At 25.6% G+C, this 19,909-nt stretch overlaps 1 long non-coding RNA gene across 1 annotated transcript in view; it reads left to right on the top strand.

Moving 5' to 3' along the window:
• Positions 1-17,844, top strand: part of LOC111036232 — a 33,693-nt gene extending 15,849 nt beyond the window's left edge. The window contains exons 2-3 of the long non-coding RNA XR_002604744.1: positions 12,108-12,141; positions 16,989-17,844. This is a non-coding gene — a long non-coding RNA (uncharacterized LOC111036232). The remainder of the gene's footprint in view (positions 1-12,107; positions 12,142-16,988) is intronic.
• The last annotated feature ends 2,065 nt before the right edge of the window (positions 17,845-19,909 follow it).

The following is a 19,909-nucleotide window of genomic DNA, read 5'->3' as shown; positions in this document are numbered from 1 at the left end:
TACCAATCGTCATAATCGATAATGGGTTATATATTTAATTCAGCAGGTATACTTGTATTGTGCTTTTCTTTTTCTATTTTAAATATTTATATTTATTTGAATTTCGGTTTTAAGTATTAAAATAAGACACTACTTTTTACAAAAAAAAGTTGTAGCTTTTTACATTTTAGTAGGTGTGTTTTTATCTGAGACCCTCAAAGTAATATTTTGTTTTTAGTGTAACCCAGTAAACAAGATGAAGTTTTTTTACAACCAATATGCATTAAGTTGATTAAACTAGAGCCTGAAAAATATTCTTAGATTTTCCCTGTAGGGCAACTTAATAAAAAAAAATAATGCAAAACATACAACTATGTCGGTCTATAAACTGTTGTGATAGTTTCGATAGAGATATAATTTGCACGTTTTTTTTTCATTAATAATTTCTATAAAGAAATTAATATTTATGATTTCTTTTTTGAGTAGGTAAGTGTATTAAGTTATAATCAGAGCTCAGAAACAATAAAACTAAAGAAAAAGGAAATTAATTTATAATCTTGAATAAAATTGATATTCAAAACAATACTAATAATCATTATTTTAAATACAAATACAGATCAATTTGTTATTTGTTCATTTTTTTCCTACAATACTCAACTTTAAAATTACGCTTTATAAAAAAACATATAAGATAAATTTAATTTTAAACTCAAATTAGTGAAAGTATTGCCTAAACTAAGAAAATAGCTTTGAAAATATATAATATGCTTAAAATACAACATTTTATTATTTAAATCCTTGTTGGATACAAAACAGATGTGCCTATAGCTCACTCAATACTTTTTATCTGCATCATATATAGGCACTAATTAGCAAATACTATGGAGTATGTTATGTTTTTATAATGCCTTTTGATTATTGTAGTTGTATTTTAATTTGTGAGAATCTAAAGACATTTACCATAATTCTTATGGCGTCTTTGGTTTAAGGGTTATAAACAATCTTATAGTTCGAGTATTGTGATATTGTTTATTAAACTTCCTTTGGAAACATGAAATAACAGCAGAAGTTATCTAATTAGTATTCGAAATATTTTTGATTTACCACATATAAGTTAAAATAAAGTCTTTGTAATAAACAATAATTTTTGAAGCTTTATGTATTTTATCGACGATATCAATGCATTCAAATCTTGTACTTAATGTTGTGATGCAGATAGTATCCTGAAGTAAAGCTGCTTAAAATGTTGTTTACCGATTAAATTGAGCCTATGTATTGATAAAAATTGTATTTAGATTCGTTTTCTCGCCCAAACAAATATGTTTTAAGGAGGGCTTTAAAAGAGAAGTGTAAAAGTAATATATAGGTAGGTAGCTATTTATTTATTTTATTGTCATTAATACCTAGTCACTTAATACCTTTTTAAAAAAATATACTACTTTATAATAATTATCACTAAAGTATAAGCAATATATACGTATATATACATCAAATGTTTTTCAAAATCATTTTTCGATATTATGATCAAATTTATAGATTATACATCCGATATATCATAATAATTTGTTATTAACTAATATGTAATTATCTCACACGTACGGGTCTTTTATAAGATATTTGATTTGTTAATCTATTAATTGAATAGAAACTGAATATTGATTTTAAATTATTAAGCTCGAATTTCAAAAAAAAAACACTAAATGTCATATAACAATAATGTGATACGCAATCTACATAGGGTTGCCACTTACTTACTCTTTATTTTTTGTATTATTGTTTTATGACGTTGGGATGATGCAAGTTTAGTTAATTGATTGATTTTCAATAATATTCATATTTAATCATAATAAATACTATATATATACATTATATATGGTTTTTATTTTTATTAAACCATTTTTGAGGATTATTATCCTTAGTATAAACATTTTAACAACTCAGAAACTACTCATTAAAATTTTGATTTAGATAAATCTTTATTTTTAAAAAAAATCATCTTCTAAATAATTTTCAGTAAAAAAGTTGGGTCCTCATTTGAAAAATAAAAGTATGTATCGCCACAGGATACTCTTGAAGTAGTACAAACATATCAGAAATTTTATTATATGGTCTTTAGGTATATTTAAAAACTCTACAAATCAGAATATGAATAAATGTATTATTAAAGAGAAAAATGGATGTGAGCATGCTTAAGAAATCACCTTTAAATTACGTTCTATATGACGTGTTATAACTATATAGAGCCCTAGTATTGATGACCTTTTAATAATTATTTTGAACCGTTTTTGACGACGGTTAAAATAATCACCAATTATTTTTTTCACTAACATACAAATTTAAAGGATTAAGTTTTTTATCGTGCTATTTTATTGATGTCGGGAGGATTTTAACTGTTTCCCACTGAATGAGTGAAATTCACTTCTTTATAAAACGCCCTATAAAATATTTTCATATATTTACTATATTGTAATTGCATAGGTTTTTTAACCTGTTATTATTATCAATTTAAGAAATAAATAAATAATATATAATTGAGCAGGTATAGGTACCTACTCAATTTTAACAGTTTTAAGGGTATATTTTAAAAACATTTTAGGTTATAAACCAATTTGTTCTAGGGCATTTTAACTGGTTTTGCAATTTGCAGGGACTGTCGGGCCGAGATACAACTTACAAAGTACCTATAAATGTAACAAAAGTCATTCGCATTCGTGTCGAAGTATACCTATATGGATGTATGGAAGTACCCATTCTATAACTAAACGGACATAACCTGAATACGTACCAGTATGTACCCATATAGACTGAGTAAAATGAAAAAAAAAAAAATACGTAACGTGTACAATTTTCAATGTAAAGTATTATATTATTGTCATAACTGCCTGTTTGTTATTCCGTTATGATACACTCTATTTGCAGGGCGATAGGACCGTGAATAATAACGTGCGCGTGTGTGCGTGAATGTATGTGTTAGGATATCCGGTATTGTCTTAAAACACACAGCGGCTGTAAAAGAGGTTAAGGTACACGTTGTAAAGGGACTGAGGGATAGAATGTACCGTTTGTGTGAAGCACGTGCTACGAACATATTTCAAGTTAAATGCCCCTCCGCTCTTTCCCGGCTACCGAACTGCTGTGGTCCTTAATGATTATCATCTACTGCTCGGGGGTGACGTCATTCTTCGTTATTTTTACATTGGTTTTTCTTATTTTGATTTTAACTGCAGCGAAAACGGATTTTCTATCTAATAGTTAATTTCACTTACGTAAAAGTGTTAACGTGAGTTTATTAGTGCCTGTACTTTATCTCGCCTTTTTCTGTTATATTTGCGTTGTTAGGTTCAAATTGGATTGAATCTAATTATGCCAATCAGCAACCTAAAACACGCATTACCTAAGTTGGCATATCATGTACCATACGATCATACTTGTACAGGATGTGCTGGCTATACACCGAATTAATTTTACTGTCAGGCGTCGTCAGCCTATTCGTTAGTTAAATACCTAGTTGTTTTTCTACATTATTTCTAATATGCACCATTCGCATTTCACATCACAAATTTTAAATTCTCTTTGAAGTTTATTTAGATGATCAAACACTCGTCTTGCTAACAGCCGAGTAACTGTTTTTAATTTTTTGGTCGTGCAAAGTTCGACAATCGCTGGATTTATTGAATATAGATGTCTATTAATTTAAAAAAATATAAAAATAAATGAACAAAAATAAATTTGTCCGAAGAACTGTTTTCCGTTATATTTAATGACCAATTTAATTAGTTGATAAAACTATTACATGAATATAGTATTTTATGTCATTCGTATTATAAGTTAAAATTTATTGAGTAAGCTTATTGCTAATAAAATCATCAAATCTATGTATACACAGAGAAATATATATGTATAGAAAATGTTATATGAAATAATAAAAAAAGACAACAATTTAAGTTTTTGTTTTCTTTAGATGGCTGCACAAATACTCTATTGTATTAAAACAAAATTTTATAAAAATAACGTACTATTCAATGAAACATTTAATATATTTACAAACACACTCCTACATTGAATTCAAATTGTTGGGTTTTTAAAAAAAATGTTATACCAAATAGTAAGTTTTTCTATAAGTGTTAAGATAGGTTCCTATAAGTGCATAATGTACTTAAATAGTTATGAATTTCAAATTTTTAAACAATTTTATATTCTTAAATAATAATGTGTTACATTATTTAGTGGTTGTACACTTTTATGTCCTTCTTTTTGTCAGTTTTTCTTCAAATTATGTTCAACTCAGAAAATAAAATGAAAAAATATTCCGTCATTGGTACATATACATGACTTTGTATTCTTTGCGCTATATTATTCATGTGTAGTCTTAGTATTTACACAAAATAATATCAACAATGTGTCAATATTAACTGGTGTGTATATAAATTTTGTACTGTAAAACAAAAACTTGAATAATAGTGATAGAATAAAGTCCTTTTATTACTTTAAACATAGAGATAGAGTGTTCATTGTCATATAAACAAAAATGAAAAAAATAATTGATGAATTCCAACTGATTAAATATATTATTCATGAATAGAAATATATTATGTATATTGATCCATTATATTTTATATTTCATACACATTTTAAGTACAAAATAATAACTATTATGGTTATGATTTATGAACTTTATTTTTATATAACAATCGTATATTATAAAATATTTATCGTTATTATGATATTGATCAATACAATTTTTTAATTATTTAATTATTTTGGTTTTGTCGAAAAAATGTTATTGTTTTCACTTTTTCCAACTTATTTTCAGTTAATATCAAAACACTTATTATTGGGCAAATATGCATATTATATCTTCAATCAATGAGGATATAGATTTTTATAAGGGTTAAATATGTATTTTATGTTTTTATACTGAACACGTACACACATTATAATATTATGGGAAGTTAACCAGAGCTATGTAAATTTGTTTTAGTTTAAATTGTATTTTTTGAAATGTGTTTGGTTACTGAAATTAAGTCATCGCCTAACAGTGGCAAACAATATTATATTATAAACTATCAAACGTGTATTTGTAAGCTGTAGATTTTGTATGATGACATTTATAACACGTAGTGAATAAAACTTTGTTTGGATATTGTGAAATAAAAGAAAATACAAACTTAAAGCTTACAGCTTGCTATAATAATCATAAAATATATTTTCAAAGTTTACATTATATTATGATAAAAATATACCGCAAAGGTATATTATTTAAATCGTATGATTGAATGATTTCATATTCATTAATATGAATAATAAATTTAGACAACGAAACTGAACTCCGTCGTCTAAATTAATAATAGTAGGTACCCAATAATACAATGTACAAGTATAATATTATAGTAATTAAGGTAATTAATGTAAAGAAATGTAATATTAGTAATTTAACATCAGATAATAATCACATGGGTGATGCCTTGAAAAAAATAATAAAAAAATAAACATAGTATTTAAATTATTTTGACTTTTCTCAAAAATACCAAGGGAATTCACTATAAATTGTAATTGTTTACTTTGTTGGTAGAATTTATTAATTTATATAGTTCTATTGGAATTTGAAATTATAGTAGAAAATGTATAAGTTTACTTTAAGTTAACGAGGTGCCATAGGTGTCATTGGGGGGGGGGGGGATCTTGGGTGTGCTTAGCATTCACCAGTCTGGGCATCCTAATAATGTAACTCATTTGTGTTTAAATTTATCTTATTTTATGTTAATAATATTAATAAGTAAATGCAGTACAAAGCCATTACCTATCAGTAATAAATATTTGATTGTTGAATCGGAGGTTGTGATGAAGTTGCTCTTCGCGTAATCCAGGATCAAAAGAATAATTGAAAAATAGAGGATTTAATAAGTATCCTCAGTTTTTATTGAAATTTCACCCCTCCTTATAAAATATTCTGAAAATCATAAGACTATAAAAGCCCTTACAAAATAAAATTTTATATTCATTTGTTAAGACATTAAATCGATTTGTATTAAAATGAGCATCGTAATTTGTAAAGCCTCTAGAAAAAAAATTAAAAGTGCATTGAAATATGCATAGCCCTAATTATGACGATCAGGCCTACCTATTGATTTGTGTAGATAATATAATATGATTTATAATTATGTAATAACATTTATATTAATATAAACGATAACAATTATTCATTGAACAATAATTGTAACTGTAAATATGTGTTGTTATGATAAAAATATAATATTATAATTTTTACTATTTTTATTATTCTTGGAATAAACTCTACCTGGTGTAAAAAGTATAGAATAAATTATTTGTCATTTAATTTCCGAATAATGAATATCTTAAATTGAAAAACCGGAGAATTACAAAATATGTTTCTTATCTGGTGAATATAACTAGGGTTTTTAAACGAATAAATTTGATTGAAAAAACAGTCCTGTCAAATATGAATAACATAATTTATTTCATAATTGTATTTAATTATTATAAGGTTCTTATATAGTTATGTTTTACACAGTAATTTCAATAACATACCATTTGTTTATTCATTACTAATCAGTAATCATCTTCAAGGCGAATCCTGTAAGCCGTCGTATAATCATATATTATATTATGAAAACAAATTTCAAATATTTAAATTATATTTAAACTAGGCGTAACGAGATGTGTTGCTTCAATGGACCAAATAAACAGTAGGAATGCATTCTCCATGTATAGTCAAATTACGTTGTGTAGAGCTTGAATTATGAGATATTATAATGTATACTATGTGAATTTCAATGTGAATCAAGCATTTATCAATGCTTTGGGAACAATGTTTTACAATTAAACTATAATAAACTGTCTACAATTATACATAATAAATGTAACATTATAATAGAGTATTATTATTTTAACGGCAACACTTTTTATTTTGAAATTTCGGGAAAAATATAAGTATCTAAAATCTAAGGATATCTAAGTTTTACTATTTCACTAGCAACAAACTACTAATTTATTGTAATTGTACTTTAAGATATTTGTTGACAACACACCAAATTTTTTAAATAGTTTAAAAAAATAGACCAATAATATGTTCAAGGAATTAAAATACCATACCTATTATATTTTAAATATTGTGATACTTTTAAATGAAGATTCTATTAACATTTTTCATAACTTTTTCCTTGCCCCGGAAGTTTAATAGTTCCCAAATATATATTTCAATATAGTCAAGTATCTAGGACTAACATTAGATTGGAGATTTACGTAAGTCCCTCACTTAAAATCCAAAATCCTTAATTCAAATTATTTTGTACGATTACTAAAAATATTTTGCAATTTCAATAAATACTCATTCATCAACGTTATACTTCTTATTAAATTTACAGATCTCTAGTTAGATCCAACTGAGCATACGCTCTCAGCTATAAGGTTGGTAAAGCAAAAACATACAGCACCAACAAAATTCCAATGTTCCATAATAAAGCACAAAGAAAATTAATAAATGTCCCACCTTACATCTCTAACCATACAGTATATTCAGATTTCAAGATCAAATTCATTTAAGGAGAAGAAAAACTATTTTACAAACGTTTCCACTTCAGTTTAACCACCCACCCGAAGCCACTTGTAAGAAATCTAACATTCCCTACTCCCGACGATTCCCAGTAATCTGACAAAGCATCTTAAACGAAAATAGATAATAAATATAATATTTTACAAACAAAGAAAACAATTATTGTAAATAAGTGCACAGGGTGAGTTTTTCAACATACTCGCTCCCATTTTCCCCTTTAATAATACATTTATTCAAATTGTGATTTTTAGAATTTTACTAGCAACTTCATACGCCTTGTAATGACTATGTTATCAAATTTCTGATATTTTTTACTACTAGGAGTATCGTGTAGAGATATAAACTTGTATTTTTCAAATGAGAATTTTTTTTTACTAAAAGTATTTAGTCGATAATTTTTTTGAAAATGTTGATGTATCTAAATCTAAATTTTAATGAGTAGTTTCTGAAATATTAAAATGCTTATAGTTACGATAATAATCTTTAAAAATGGTTTAAAATATCTATAAACTATAAGTAATATTAGATGTAGTATTAATTATACGTGGACAATATTTCCAAATTATTTATATTCACAGATCAATAGTAATTACTAACCTTTTAAAATCACCTAAGCTCTCATATCTACCTCACCCATTATTACTAGGCACATTATTCTTAGTACACATATATATTATATATGTATAAAACTCAAAAACTATTCTAATTTTGATTTAGATACATCAGAATTCTTAAGAAAAAATACTTGCTGAAAAGTTAAAAGTAAAAAATGGGAGGGGAGGTCGGGGTTCCCTGTTTGAAAAATAGAAGTTTTCATTGGCCTAGAATTAGCCTTAAATAATAAATAGTACAAAAAATGTCAAGTATTCGAAAATATAGTTTTCATGTGTATTGACAAATTTCAAAACTCAGATTTTAATATATGCATGATTTTAGCATAAAATAAGGTGAGCATGCTTAAAAAATCACCCTAATATCATACAATATTGGAATATTGGAAGTTAACAACATAAAAGTATTTTTACTAAATAGGTGGGTAAATGTATCCTTATTTTACTTCGGCCCTTGCAAATAACTATTTGGGGTGATAAGCTTATTTATAAATCATCTAATTGATTTAATGATCACAAATCTACTATCAACATACAATAGCATACAAATTAATATATATGAAATCTTGTATGGATTCAAATATTTAATATTTCTGGGAACATAATATAAGTCAAATAATAAAACAATCTATTTCAAATCACATCAGTCATCCACTGAATAGGTACCTACTGTAATTATTATTTATTGTTTTAAGAGTTATCGATAAAACCATTTTTTTAATTGCTTACATTGGGTAAAATAAACGAACTAGCAAATATTAAATATTATGTTTTTAATTTCTAGTTATTATTAGCTGACCTACGTATAAAAGTTTACCATAATAATTTAGCAGTAAAATAGTGGTCCATGGCATTTTTCAGATTACATATTAAATGTCATATTTATAAATGCGTTTTATTTTGAATTAAAAATGTTTAATGTTAAAACAATACATTTAGCCAATTTCATTGAAATCGTTGGCATCATTGAGAATGTGACTACCCATGCCCTCTCTGAGTACAACTGTGATATATGATATATCACAATGATACGATACATGATTTAAAAAAATGGGAAAGTCGATCTGCTGTAACTGTGCATAGTAATTGAGTATTTCACCGTAAATGGCTGTGTTAATTTGAGTTTATTGATAAATAATTTCATGAAACAACTATTTTGTGGGGAGATAGTCAGACTATATTTCTAAGGATATTTATATTACTTTTTATAAGTTATCTATTGTAATTTAAAATTAATGATAATAATAGTTTATTTTCCTTTTAGTAATATAGTAGGTTAGAGTGTTGAACTAATTTTTGACAAAAATAAATCACATATCTATATAATATAAAATCGAATGTGTCCTGACTGAGATTGACTGATCAACATACGCGTAGAGCTTAAGCTATGATAGCTGAAGACTTGATATTTTGATAGTACTTTGGTTCACTATTTTACGTGGCCCTAAAGAAGGATTGTACAAAATTTACATTTTAAAGAGGCCCCCTCATGCAGTCACAAGGATTTTGAGATTCACGATGAAAATCTAAATTTGTTTTGCTTATAAATTTATGCCACTGGTTACTTAAAATAAAATTGTTATTATGATATTGTATATAATTTTAACCATCAGTATTTGATATTTGGTTCTACCCACGTGGACTAAAATTATAACCTCATATTCATTCATTTCAGCTAATAATTGGGAAACTGTAAGAAAATAAGTTACTTATTGCTGTAGGCTGATTTAAAATTAAATAAATTATTTTTTTCTATTTCTTTGAAAATGTTCGAACACTATTAAGCCGAATATTTGATAACGAATTGAACAAAGTTTGAATCATGTAAGAGTTAGAATTTCTTACTGGCAACGAAGTGCCCATTATCAGCTAGTAATTATGTATTATATATAATATAATAATTATTTTATTAAATAAATAATTTGTACTATTATTATTTCATATTCTATCTATCTGTTATAATAATTTACTTGTCATTATTGAAGTAATAGTGGAACGGAATGATTATGTGAATAGAATCGTAAACAGTTTGGAGTATAAATAACATAAACTTAATCTAAATATTTTGATAATTTGCTATGTAGGTACTTACAGAGAACACTAATATATGCAATGGCAAGGTTTTAAGTCCTTTAGACCATTAGGTTGCCTTTTATAATAAGATAATTGAAGTCGTTATTTTTTATCTGAATATTTGAATGTGGATTTACGTCAACTTCTTTTCTTTAAATTCCACTTAGAAAATTTTATGAGGAACCATGCATTCTATTTTCAAACTTTTTAGGAGAATATAAACATTTTTTATAAGCATTTAAACAAAAAAAATTTTAAGCCTGAAATGTCAAATATTTCAAAGCTGAAAAAGAGCCAAAGAATTTTGAAAATTTTACCACATCTAAACAATCATAACATAAATATTTCATAGAAAAATATCAATAAAAAGTTATATTATATGATTATTCGTTTTTTAATTAACCCTTCAATATATATATATATATATATGTATAAATGTATAATAACATCGAATTAATGTAGATTTTCCTGATTATTGAGAAGATAATTTTTTACTCTCAATAATTGATGTTAAAATAAAAAAAAAATGTTAACTTTGAAAGTACTATTTAGATCAGATTTGATACCAGAAACCAATTTCCAAGTTGAATATTGCATTTTTTCTAACATAAAATATCATAAGACGTAAAAAAATATATCATTGTAATACCAACACATTCTTCACTCCACTCAGAATCTAAAAGTTATTTTGAGCATTGTAATTTTAAAAGCTGTTATGGATTTCTTTTTAATGATGTAGATATACCCGGAGTGAGGCTACATTAACATTTTGTTGAATTTTATCGAATGTTAACCATCTAAATTTGTGAGTTGGTTAAAGTGTGATTTATTCTGATATAATAACATACTCGTAGTAATAAATAATAAATATAATGTTTGAATTGAAAATAAAAAATATCCTATTTTAGAGGTGGAATAGTTCCTGAAAATACCCGTTTTGTACTTCATCTAAAATCTACCAATTAATTTCAACTTATCAGTGAAAATAACTGAAAAATAATTGTTTGTTGTAGAAAATGTATTGTGGAATTTCATTCACATATCACGTTAAGATAATACAAAAACAAATTTACTATTTTAAACAATGAATTAAGGATAATATGTACGGATAAAACATTTGAGTGATCGTGTAATAAACATGTTTATAATTTTATAAGCTAATGCGCCTTAGTAATAGTTAAAAAATAAACAGTTGTACTTATGTAAATATAATTTATCCGTTTAATCAACTTTTAAATTTTAACATTAAACTATTCAACTCAAATATACCCATATTGGTAGGTACCTAGTATAATACAATTTATTGCATTTGTCAAACTCTAAAAAGATATGTTAAACGTGTGATAAACGTTGATATTTTCGAATATAATTAGCATTTAAAAATTAATTTTATATCCGTATATATTATTTTAATAATTATTTAAATATAATGAATAATTGAAGGCATTTATATCCAAAGATATTAACTTTTTCTTTAAACAAATATATAAAACATAATGCACCTAATTATTTATATGGTATGTACATTGTACAATGCATTCATAAATATTTTAACATAAATGGTTTTCTAGTATAATTTTGAAATATATTAATTTTTCCAACGTCTATTTGTATAGAACACATGCAATGTGCCAAATCAAATTCATTATAATATTATACTACATAATAATAACGATTTTAGTCATTAGCAAAGTTTAATGATGAGTTGTTATTATAATTTTGAAAAAAAATATGTATTTGTGAATCATAATTTTATTTTATTTTTTTGTTTCAAACTAATAATAGTACAATTTTCGTGTTACATAGAATCATTTATGTGATTAACTATTTTATGAAATAAAGCATACTAATATAAATGTTTTGTTTTTTAGGAACGATAAAGTCAATTGTTTCAAATTGAAATAGGTAAGATTTATATTATACTTAATTTTTTTCTAAATGTTAGAATATGACTCATATAAGTATAGAATTTATTTCCTTAAAAATTAAATAATATTTTAATTCATTTAATCAAGTCGTATTAGCTATATACTATAATAGTATATACTTAAAAATATTCGAGTATGGGGATTTATCAATTCCGAGGAAGCATCAAGTTTGGGAAATAGTATGTATCGATTCCACTTACCTATTTACATTGTGATTTATATTATGATATAGGTACAAAAAACAACGAATTTAGAATATATCTAGGTGTAATTTAATATTTATCAAAAAAAAAGAAAATAATATATAAACATAAGTAATTCAATAAGTAACTAATAAGAACTATAATTCAATCTTTTGAGTTACATGATATTTTAGTATACCTTTTTAAAAAACCAACTAATAACACTTAGGTATAGTTTATATCATAACCTTTATAATATTGAATACTAAAATGTTATATACTACCTTCAATTTAAGATTTCGTAAGATACGTAAGACAATCGCAGGTATAAATTCTATTCTAATCAGTAGAATCTATTTATGAACTTCAAGCATAATAGCAATATAATTATTATTTTTTCAAACCATTTTTACCTTTTTTTTTATTAAAAAAATATTATATTAATATCTTAATCGAAAGTAGTTCCAGAGAGCAGTAAAGTAATGTTGCCAAAGTAAGTTTTACTAACTTTGAAGAATTATAGTACAGTCAACCCACGATCGCTAAGTAACATATTATGTAACAAATGCACTTTGTTCGTTTCAATCTGTAGATTGGTTAATTAAAGAAATGTTCCTTCACTTCTCTTTAATAATCTATAATTCATAAATACCATTATCAATAGCAATATTGAGTCTTTTTTTTAAACTAAAACACAAATATTATTTCGATTCCTGCATATATTAATCCATCATCCTACAATATAACCCAATTCAATTGGATCGACTAGATATAGTGTTCGGCACCACTTGGCCTTCATAATATTGTTATGATAATAAATTTAAAGATAAATAGATATATGAATATAATATGATAGTCGGTTAGCGGATGCGTGGAACTATATAGGAATTTTATCAGGAATTACCTACGATTCCATTTGATTATGAATTTCTGGAACATTAAACTGACGTTCGTTACCTTAGTAACCTTAGTACAATTGTTTTGATTATGGTTTTATACTTCGAAAAAACTAAACTTAGAAGTGTTGTAGGCATCTATATAATTTTATTTACAGTACGTACGAAGAAATATTAACAAAATATTTTTCAATATGATTTACGATAAGCATGTGATTAATAGTAGCATATTATTCGTTAACATTATATAATTGATATTTTATAACGATCTAATTTTATGAAAATGTTAAAAACAATGATTGAAATTTCATTCTAATTAAACTTTCATATTTTTAATGCGTTAAATGTCATCTTTAGTGGAGAATGTGTACGTACTATAAGTTCTAACAAACATTTGAATTCCATAAAATAGAATTTCTATGAAAAATGTATAGCTTGTTGAATGATTAAAGATTTTTCTTATCTGCCAATAATATTTGTTGTATTTAGGTTAAATAAACAACTAGAGTTTTAACATATTTTTGATGTTGTTAAAATAGAATTTGTTAAATTTCAAAGATGAATTTAACCAACTAAATATTTGATAATTAAATTCTATTGGTACCTACAGCAGAATACAGAAATAAATAAAAATGTTTGAAAAAAATTTTTTTTGGTGTGTAAGATTACATAAAGATGTTTTTATCAACCATCTGTAATTTTTATTTTTAAATATACATTTGAAATATACGATCAAAATATTTAGAATCATAAATTTAATTTTTAATAATGGATTTCGTATCAATTAAATCCATTTAACAAATATGGAGGATTCGTGTTATATAAATACAAATATTTATTATAATTCTTGAATACATTTTATCATAGGCAAGGCGGCTCTAATTGTCAGGGAGAGGGAGTCAATGACAATTTACTGACCCACTTAAAATAATAAATGTACCCTCTCAATATTTTTTCTAGGCAACTGCCCACTTGTGACTCTTGACTCCACAAAGGTGACAACAAAAATGTTTTACTATTATCGACGTTATTCATACAATGACATGAAGTATTATAATAAAACTATAATGATGCAAAATTTTACTACAAAACGTTTTTTGTAAAGCAGATATTTTTTAGTCACAAATGTTGTTCTTTAACGTAATTTTGTCAATCAATGTTTACGATGTATTGATATAGTGAATTTTATTTTATTACTTATTGCAGTCGAATCATTGAATTAAATATTAAATGAAATTAATTAAATTATATTAAAAAAATTCATGTAGGTAATATATTATAAACGGATAGTCTTAGGTTGTCTTAAGAATACTCATAATTCATGATTAAGACTTAGTTGAATCCATTTTCTTGAATTTTTTTATTATTATTATTTTGCAATGTTTCGACAGACTTCTGATAAATTGAAAAAAATCACCCTTCTAAAGAAAATGTGTGTTCTATTTACAATGTAGGCGTATACCGATAGACTACATTAAGCTGTTTAAGCTTTTTTATTTTCGAAAACGAGTGAACACAAAAATACGCAAAGAATTATGTAACACATACGTGTGTATGATCGTAAGACTTTTGTTTGCTAACAATTAAAAAAAAGCTGCGAGATTTAAGTAAAGCTATTTAAATTTGATGGTGGTAATCTGATTGAATAAAATATTGTACCTATGATATGGTTCAATGGTTTTATAATAGCCCCTAATTACCACCTAATACTTTTAAATAATTCAATTCACAAAATATTCATTATTATGATTTAGAATATTAACGAGTTTACGTTTTTGGGAGAACACTATATGTATGTCTTACTTTATTTTTCTGTATAAATATTTAAAACTTTTGTTTTCATCGCACAAAATTCTATCTATTTATTTAATGATTAATAGAATATGACGAGAAAATGTAGAGTTCCTGGCGTTTCGTCACAACTGCCGATGGGCGTAAACTGGGGTGTGATGCAAGATTAATTGTGTTGTCGAGTATTTTTCAAGTCTCGGAAACTAATAAATAAATAAGACCCTCCAGTCACCGCACGTGATGAGTTTTGGATCGCATCCAAACTGTCAAATGCCCACCTATCCTTCCGTGCCCTACATAATATATCAAAAACTGCTCAACTATAACAATATACTTACCGCTGCGCTGGTACAAAATTATTGATCTTCACTTATATTATATTTGTAAATTGAATTATGTTCTATCAAGTCATAAGTAGGTCTCATAGTACAGTACATTTTTATTTTTTCAGTGTCGTCAAGTTGTTTTTTCTTATCTATTTAAAGCATATACTGAGAATTTATTTTCAATTAAAACTCATTTGAAACGATTTAAAAATTAAAGGAAATACCGTGTAAATACGAAAACTTTCTGAATAAATATTTAGCTAACAAATAAACATAATTTGTGTAAAATTATTTTAATGTACCAAACAATTGTAGTAATAAAATCATTCATTAAGATACATTTGGCAAAGTCCGTTTTTTTTTTAGCGGTTAAACGTTAGAACTATTGGAATTCCTGTAAAACTTTTTAATTTATAAACACAGTTTTTATTTTAAGTTTGTGGGTTGTAACGTTCAGTGTAAGTCGGGTTCATTCGTTTTTGGCCACTTGTATTTTGTTTTATATTTTTCCGTTTCCATAATTTATTATTATAACAATAATCGTTCGGGTCGAAAATTCCACAGCACCCCCTCCTGCAAGTTCCACACTCACCACTACCTCTGTTCACGATTGCACAATCACATTTATTAATTAATTTTATATAATTATTGTATTGGCCTCCCACTAAGTTCCCGATGTACAACGATCAGCTCATGACGTCCCGCTATATCAGTGCGATCACTTGCTCTGCGTTCATTCCACCCTCCTCTATAAAATATCGGAGGGCTCGGAGCATTGTTAATATTGTCGATACAATTTTAGGTTATAATTATTAGTCTGTCAAGTTGATGATATTTTTTTAATGATTTCAGTTATTAAGATAACATTTTTAAAAAAGTTATAGTTAGCTACTTTAACCAAAATGACTTCACAGAAAAACTCTCATACCTCATCGATTTGTCGAATTTTCCTTTTTTTTTTTTTTTATTTGAAAGATGAGAACTTTTTTCAGGTCAGATCAAAGCCCACGTTTTCATTTTATTTTAAATAGTGCTACATAAATACATTAAGGTAGTTAATTTTTATTCTTAATGTTTTATATTATATTAAATAGTTAATGGACAGTTTAAACTAAATACCCGTATAATGTTATAAATGAATAAATTATTTTCATGGAAAAAAAGAATAAGTGTAATTTTAATTTTTAATTTCCTATTATGCGTCATAAAGTTGTATTATTATTGAAATAGTAATAAATAAACATGATTTGGATTTAATTGGAAACAACTCGTTATTTACTAAGTTAACTAATGGTGAACATCAATAAAAATAAATTAGCTAAGTTAAAAGTTAAATTAATAAAAATTAAATGCAGACAAATTAAGTTCAAAAGTTAGACCAACTTTAACTCGTTTATGCCCAGTATTGGGTTTTATTTTTTTTACATATTGTACTAAATTTCCATCAACATGGAGTGGTTATCGATTGGGGATCATCCCCGGCCATGTCCCCGTAGGTATACTGAACGTGACGCGAAACGAATAAGGACTAGGTCATTTACAGGGGGAGAGGGTGTCTGGTCACGATGTTTTCGACATTGAGGTTTACGTGCAGATATTAATATTATTATTTATTATTCTCATTTTCAGAGTATTCGCCGATACGATATTGTACATATTATTATTTGCTGGTAACCGCCCACCGGAGCCGTGCACGTTTCATGTTATACAAGTATACAACTATAATATAATATTATTATTATAATAATACAACGAAACAAAAGTCACGGAATGGTTATTTTGTGTTTTGTAACGTCTTCTTTAATATCTATTTACATTATTATTGTCTCCGTGGAGTGCTTTGTGTTTTGTCTGTCTGAGTTATACGACCATTCGGATTTTTCTGCACTCAATTTATTACCTATTTTTAATATAGATTGGATGGATCCCAACCTTGATCTGTGTCATGTGATCTTGCCCAAAAAGGGCGGGTGATCACATGACTTTTCAAATGTCTTGAATGTCGTTCTTTTGGCGAATAATCGAATGGTCCGGACTGTATGCCTATTACGAGAGTCGAGAGATCCTATAATATAGATACTGATTAGGTAGCAGCAAACAATCCAATCTTTTCCCGCCTTTCTTATGTTTGTTTGAATTGAGTTATGTTTTAAAATTATTGCATATTTTATTTTAAATGTAAACATTTAACATTCAAAAATTATATTAAATACAATGAATTAGCATTAGAGGTTATTAATTGTAACTATAGTTTGTATGGTCAAATATTCATGATATATTTTAATTTTATTATATTTGAAAAAAAGTTGTTATAAAATTATAGCTCAATTTCGCATGATATTCTACATTTGATTGTATTATTTAACGATAAATAACGCCTATAGATCAGTGATAACAACCAACCAATAGAAAACATTTACCAGCAAACAACTATTTTATTAACTAGGCCCTCCATTCATTTATGTCGATATAGCTTATAATTTTAAAACATTGAGATCCATAAAAATGTAAAATATATGGTTCACAAGATTACAACATTAAAACGTAATGGATAATTTACATGAATTGTTTATAATTTTATTTTGATGTTTTTTTTTGTGTTATACTAATTTTTAATATAATTTGTAGTATTATGATGAGAATGACCTTAAAAACTCTAAAAAATGTATGCAAATATGCCGGTATAACAATCAATATTTTACATTATTAAATGGTACTCAAATTGTAATGGGAATTCATTATTTATTAAAATTATACTCGATACACATTTTTAATAGATTATTGATATAAGCTACGCGTTTCATATTAACGTGTTCGTGAGAGTTCTGACCACCACAATAATATTTAATACCTTTGGGTGTTGCTACGGGAGTATGTCTTTAAAAGCATGTATGACACCCTTAAATGGATGATTCGTGGAAAATCTAATAATAAAAAGATTTTCAAAAATGTTCGTTGAAATGTAAAATTTAAGAAAAAGATAATGCGTTTATACCAATTAGGACTTTTATAAATTCAATTATTTATAAAGTCTCAAAAATAAGACTTGTGTAGCCTGAAAAAAAATAGTTTTGATTTTGTACCTACTATTTTGTGGTTGAAATCTCACCATTAGTAAGTACCAATGTATATTATGTGATGTACGTATATTACATTTTCTTAAATATATTATGTACAGTGTGCAATGTAATTCTTAAATATAATAATTTATCGATCCGTAAAATTCAAATAATTCTCGGGTTCGAATGGTTCAACTATAAATTCATAAAGATTTGATACAGATATAATATCAAATTTTCACAGTAAATTAATTAACTAGTTTACCTGGATCATTGTTACTAAGAGTTTACACGGATTAAAAGACATCCTTTGAAATTATTGTAGATATACTACTGCTACCTTTCCACGTATACAATTATTGTATTATGGTCATGGATTATAATAATAATAAAGATAATACATTTATGATTTATCTATGCTAATTGCTAAAGCGCCTTTGAGATCAACAAATAATGTAAGTAGTACAATATTAACTGATTGGAATGGAAATTTATGTATTTTGGGAAAAAAGTTATGGTTGCACTTTAACGTGTTTTGAAAATTGTTTAAGTTAGGTTAACAATAATTGATACTTTTCATTAATTTATGCAATTTTAGATTTTGAATTTTTGAATAAAGTAAAAATGATTGTTATAATTCTGTAAATTTTTTTTAGAAAGATCAAAAGTTTCCTGAAAATGTGATAGTATCTAATATAGACTTATAGAAGTAAAATTTTTTTTTGGAAATTGAGTTGAGACATTGAACTTAATACTAATTAGTTATCCCCATTTAATATCAGATTTTTCATATTGTATTGTTTGACATTGTCAATGATGATATTATACATAAAACCTATTGATATATTTATATATAACTTCAATTTATACTATTCGAACTTTATGTTCATTTAAATCCAGTTGAGTTGAGTTTAAATTTGATTTCAATTATTATCAAATGTACAGAAAATTATAAGTTAATATAGTATTATAATTTCAATGAAGTGTTAATATAATATATTAAGTTATATGATAAACATTTTTCATCTAAAACTGCAAATTTGTATTTTTTTATTTCTACATGTTCTGTAAAAATCAATAAAAAATATATTTTTTACGTATTTGTTACATATTATAAAAGTTAATATTTACTTATATTTAATATGGTATGTATATTAATTGTTTAATTTAACGTGAAAGTTCAGCTTTTTTAATTTTAAATTCTACATGTTAAAATATTGATTTTATATTTTCGGTTAGAATATTTAATATATTTTACATAGCGTATAATTTTTTTATAAAATATTACATTAAAAATGTGGGTACTGTCTTTGGTATTATACGCCTACATTATTGTTGGGAAATATTTTTATTTCGGAAGCCACAGAAAAATGTTTAAATGTAACTTGGAGTAATATAAATTATTTAAGTCTTAACCAAGTGTTGGTGTTCTTAAATTTCTTAGTTTATTTTTCATTCATTAAATTTTATATTTTCCAATTATTGTATACT

Source organism: Myzus persicae, unplaced genomic scaffold (genome assembly GCF_001856785.1).
Source record: "Myzus persicae strain clone G006 unplaced genomic scaffold, MPER_G0061.0, whole genome shotgun sequence".
In the NCBI taxonomy this organism is placed as follows: domain Eukaryota; kingdom Metazoa; phylum Arthropoda; class Insecta; order Hemiptera; family Aphididae; genus Myzus; species Myzus persicae.
The sequence above is the reverse complement of the archived record's forward strand: the minus strand, read 5'-3'. Positions and strand labels throughout refer to the sequence as shown.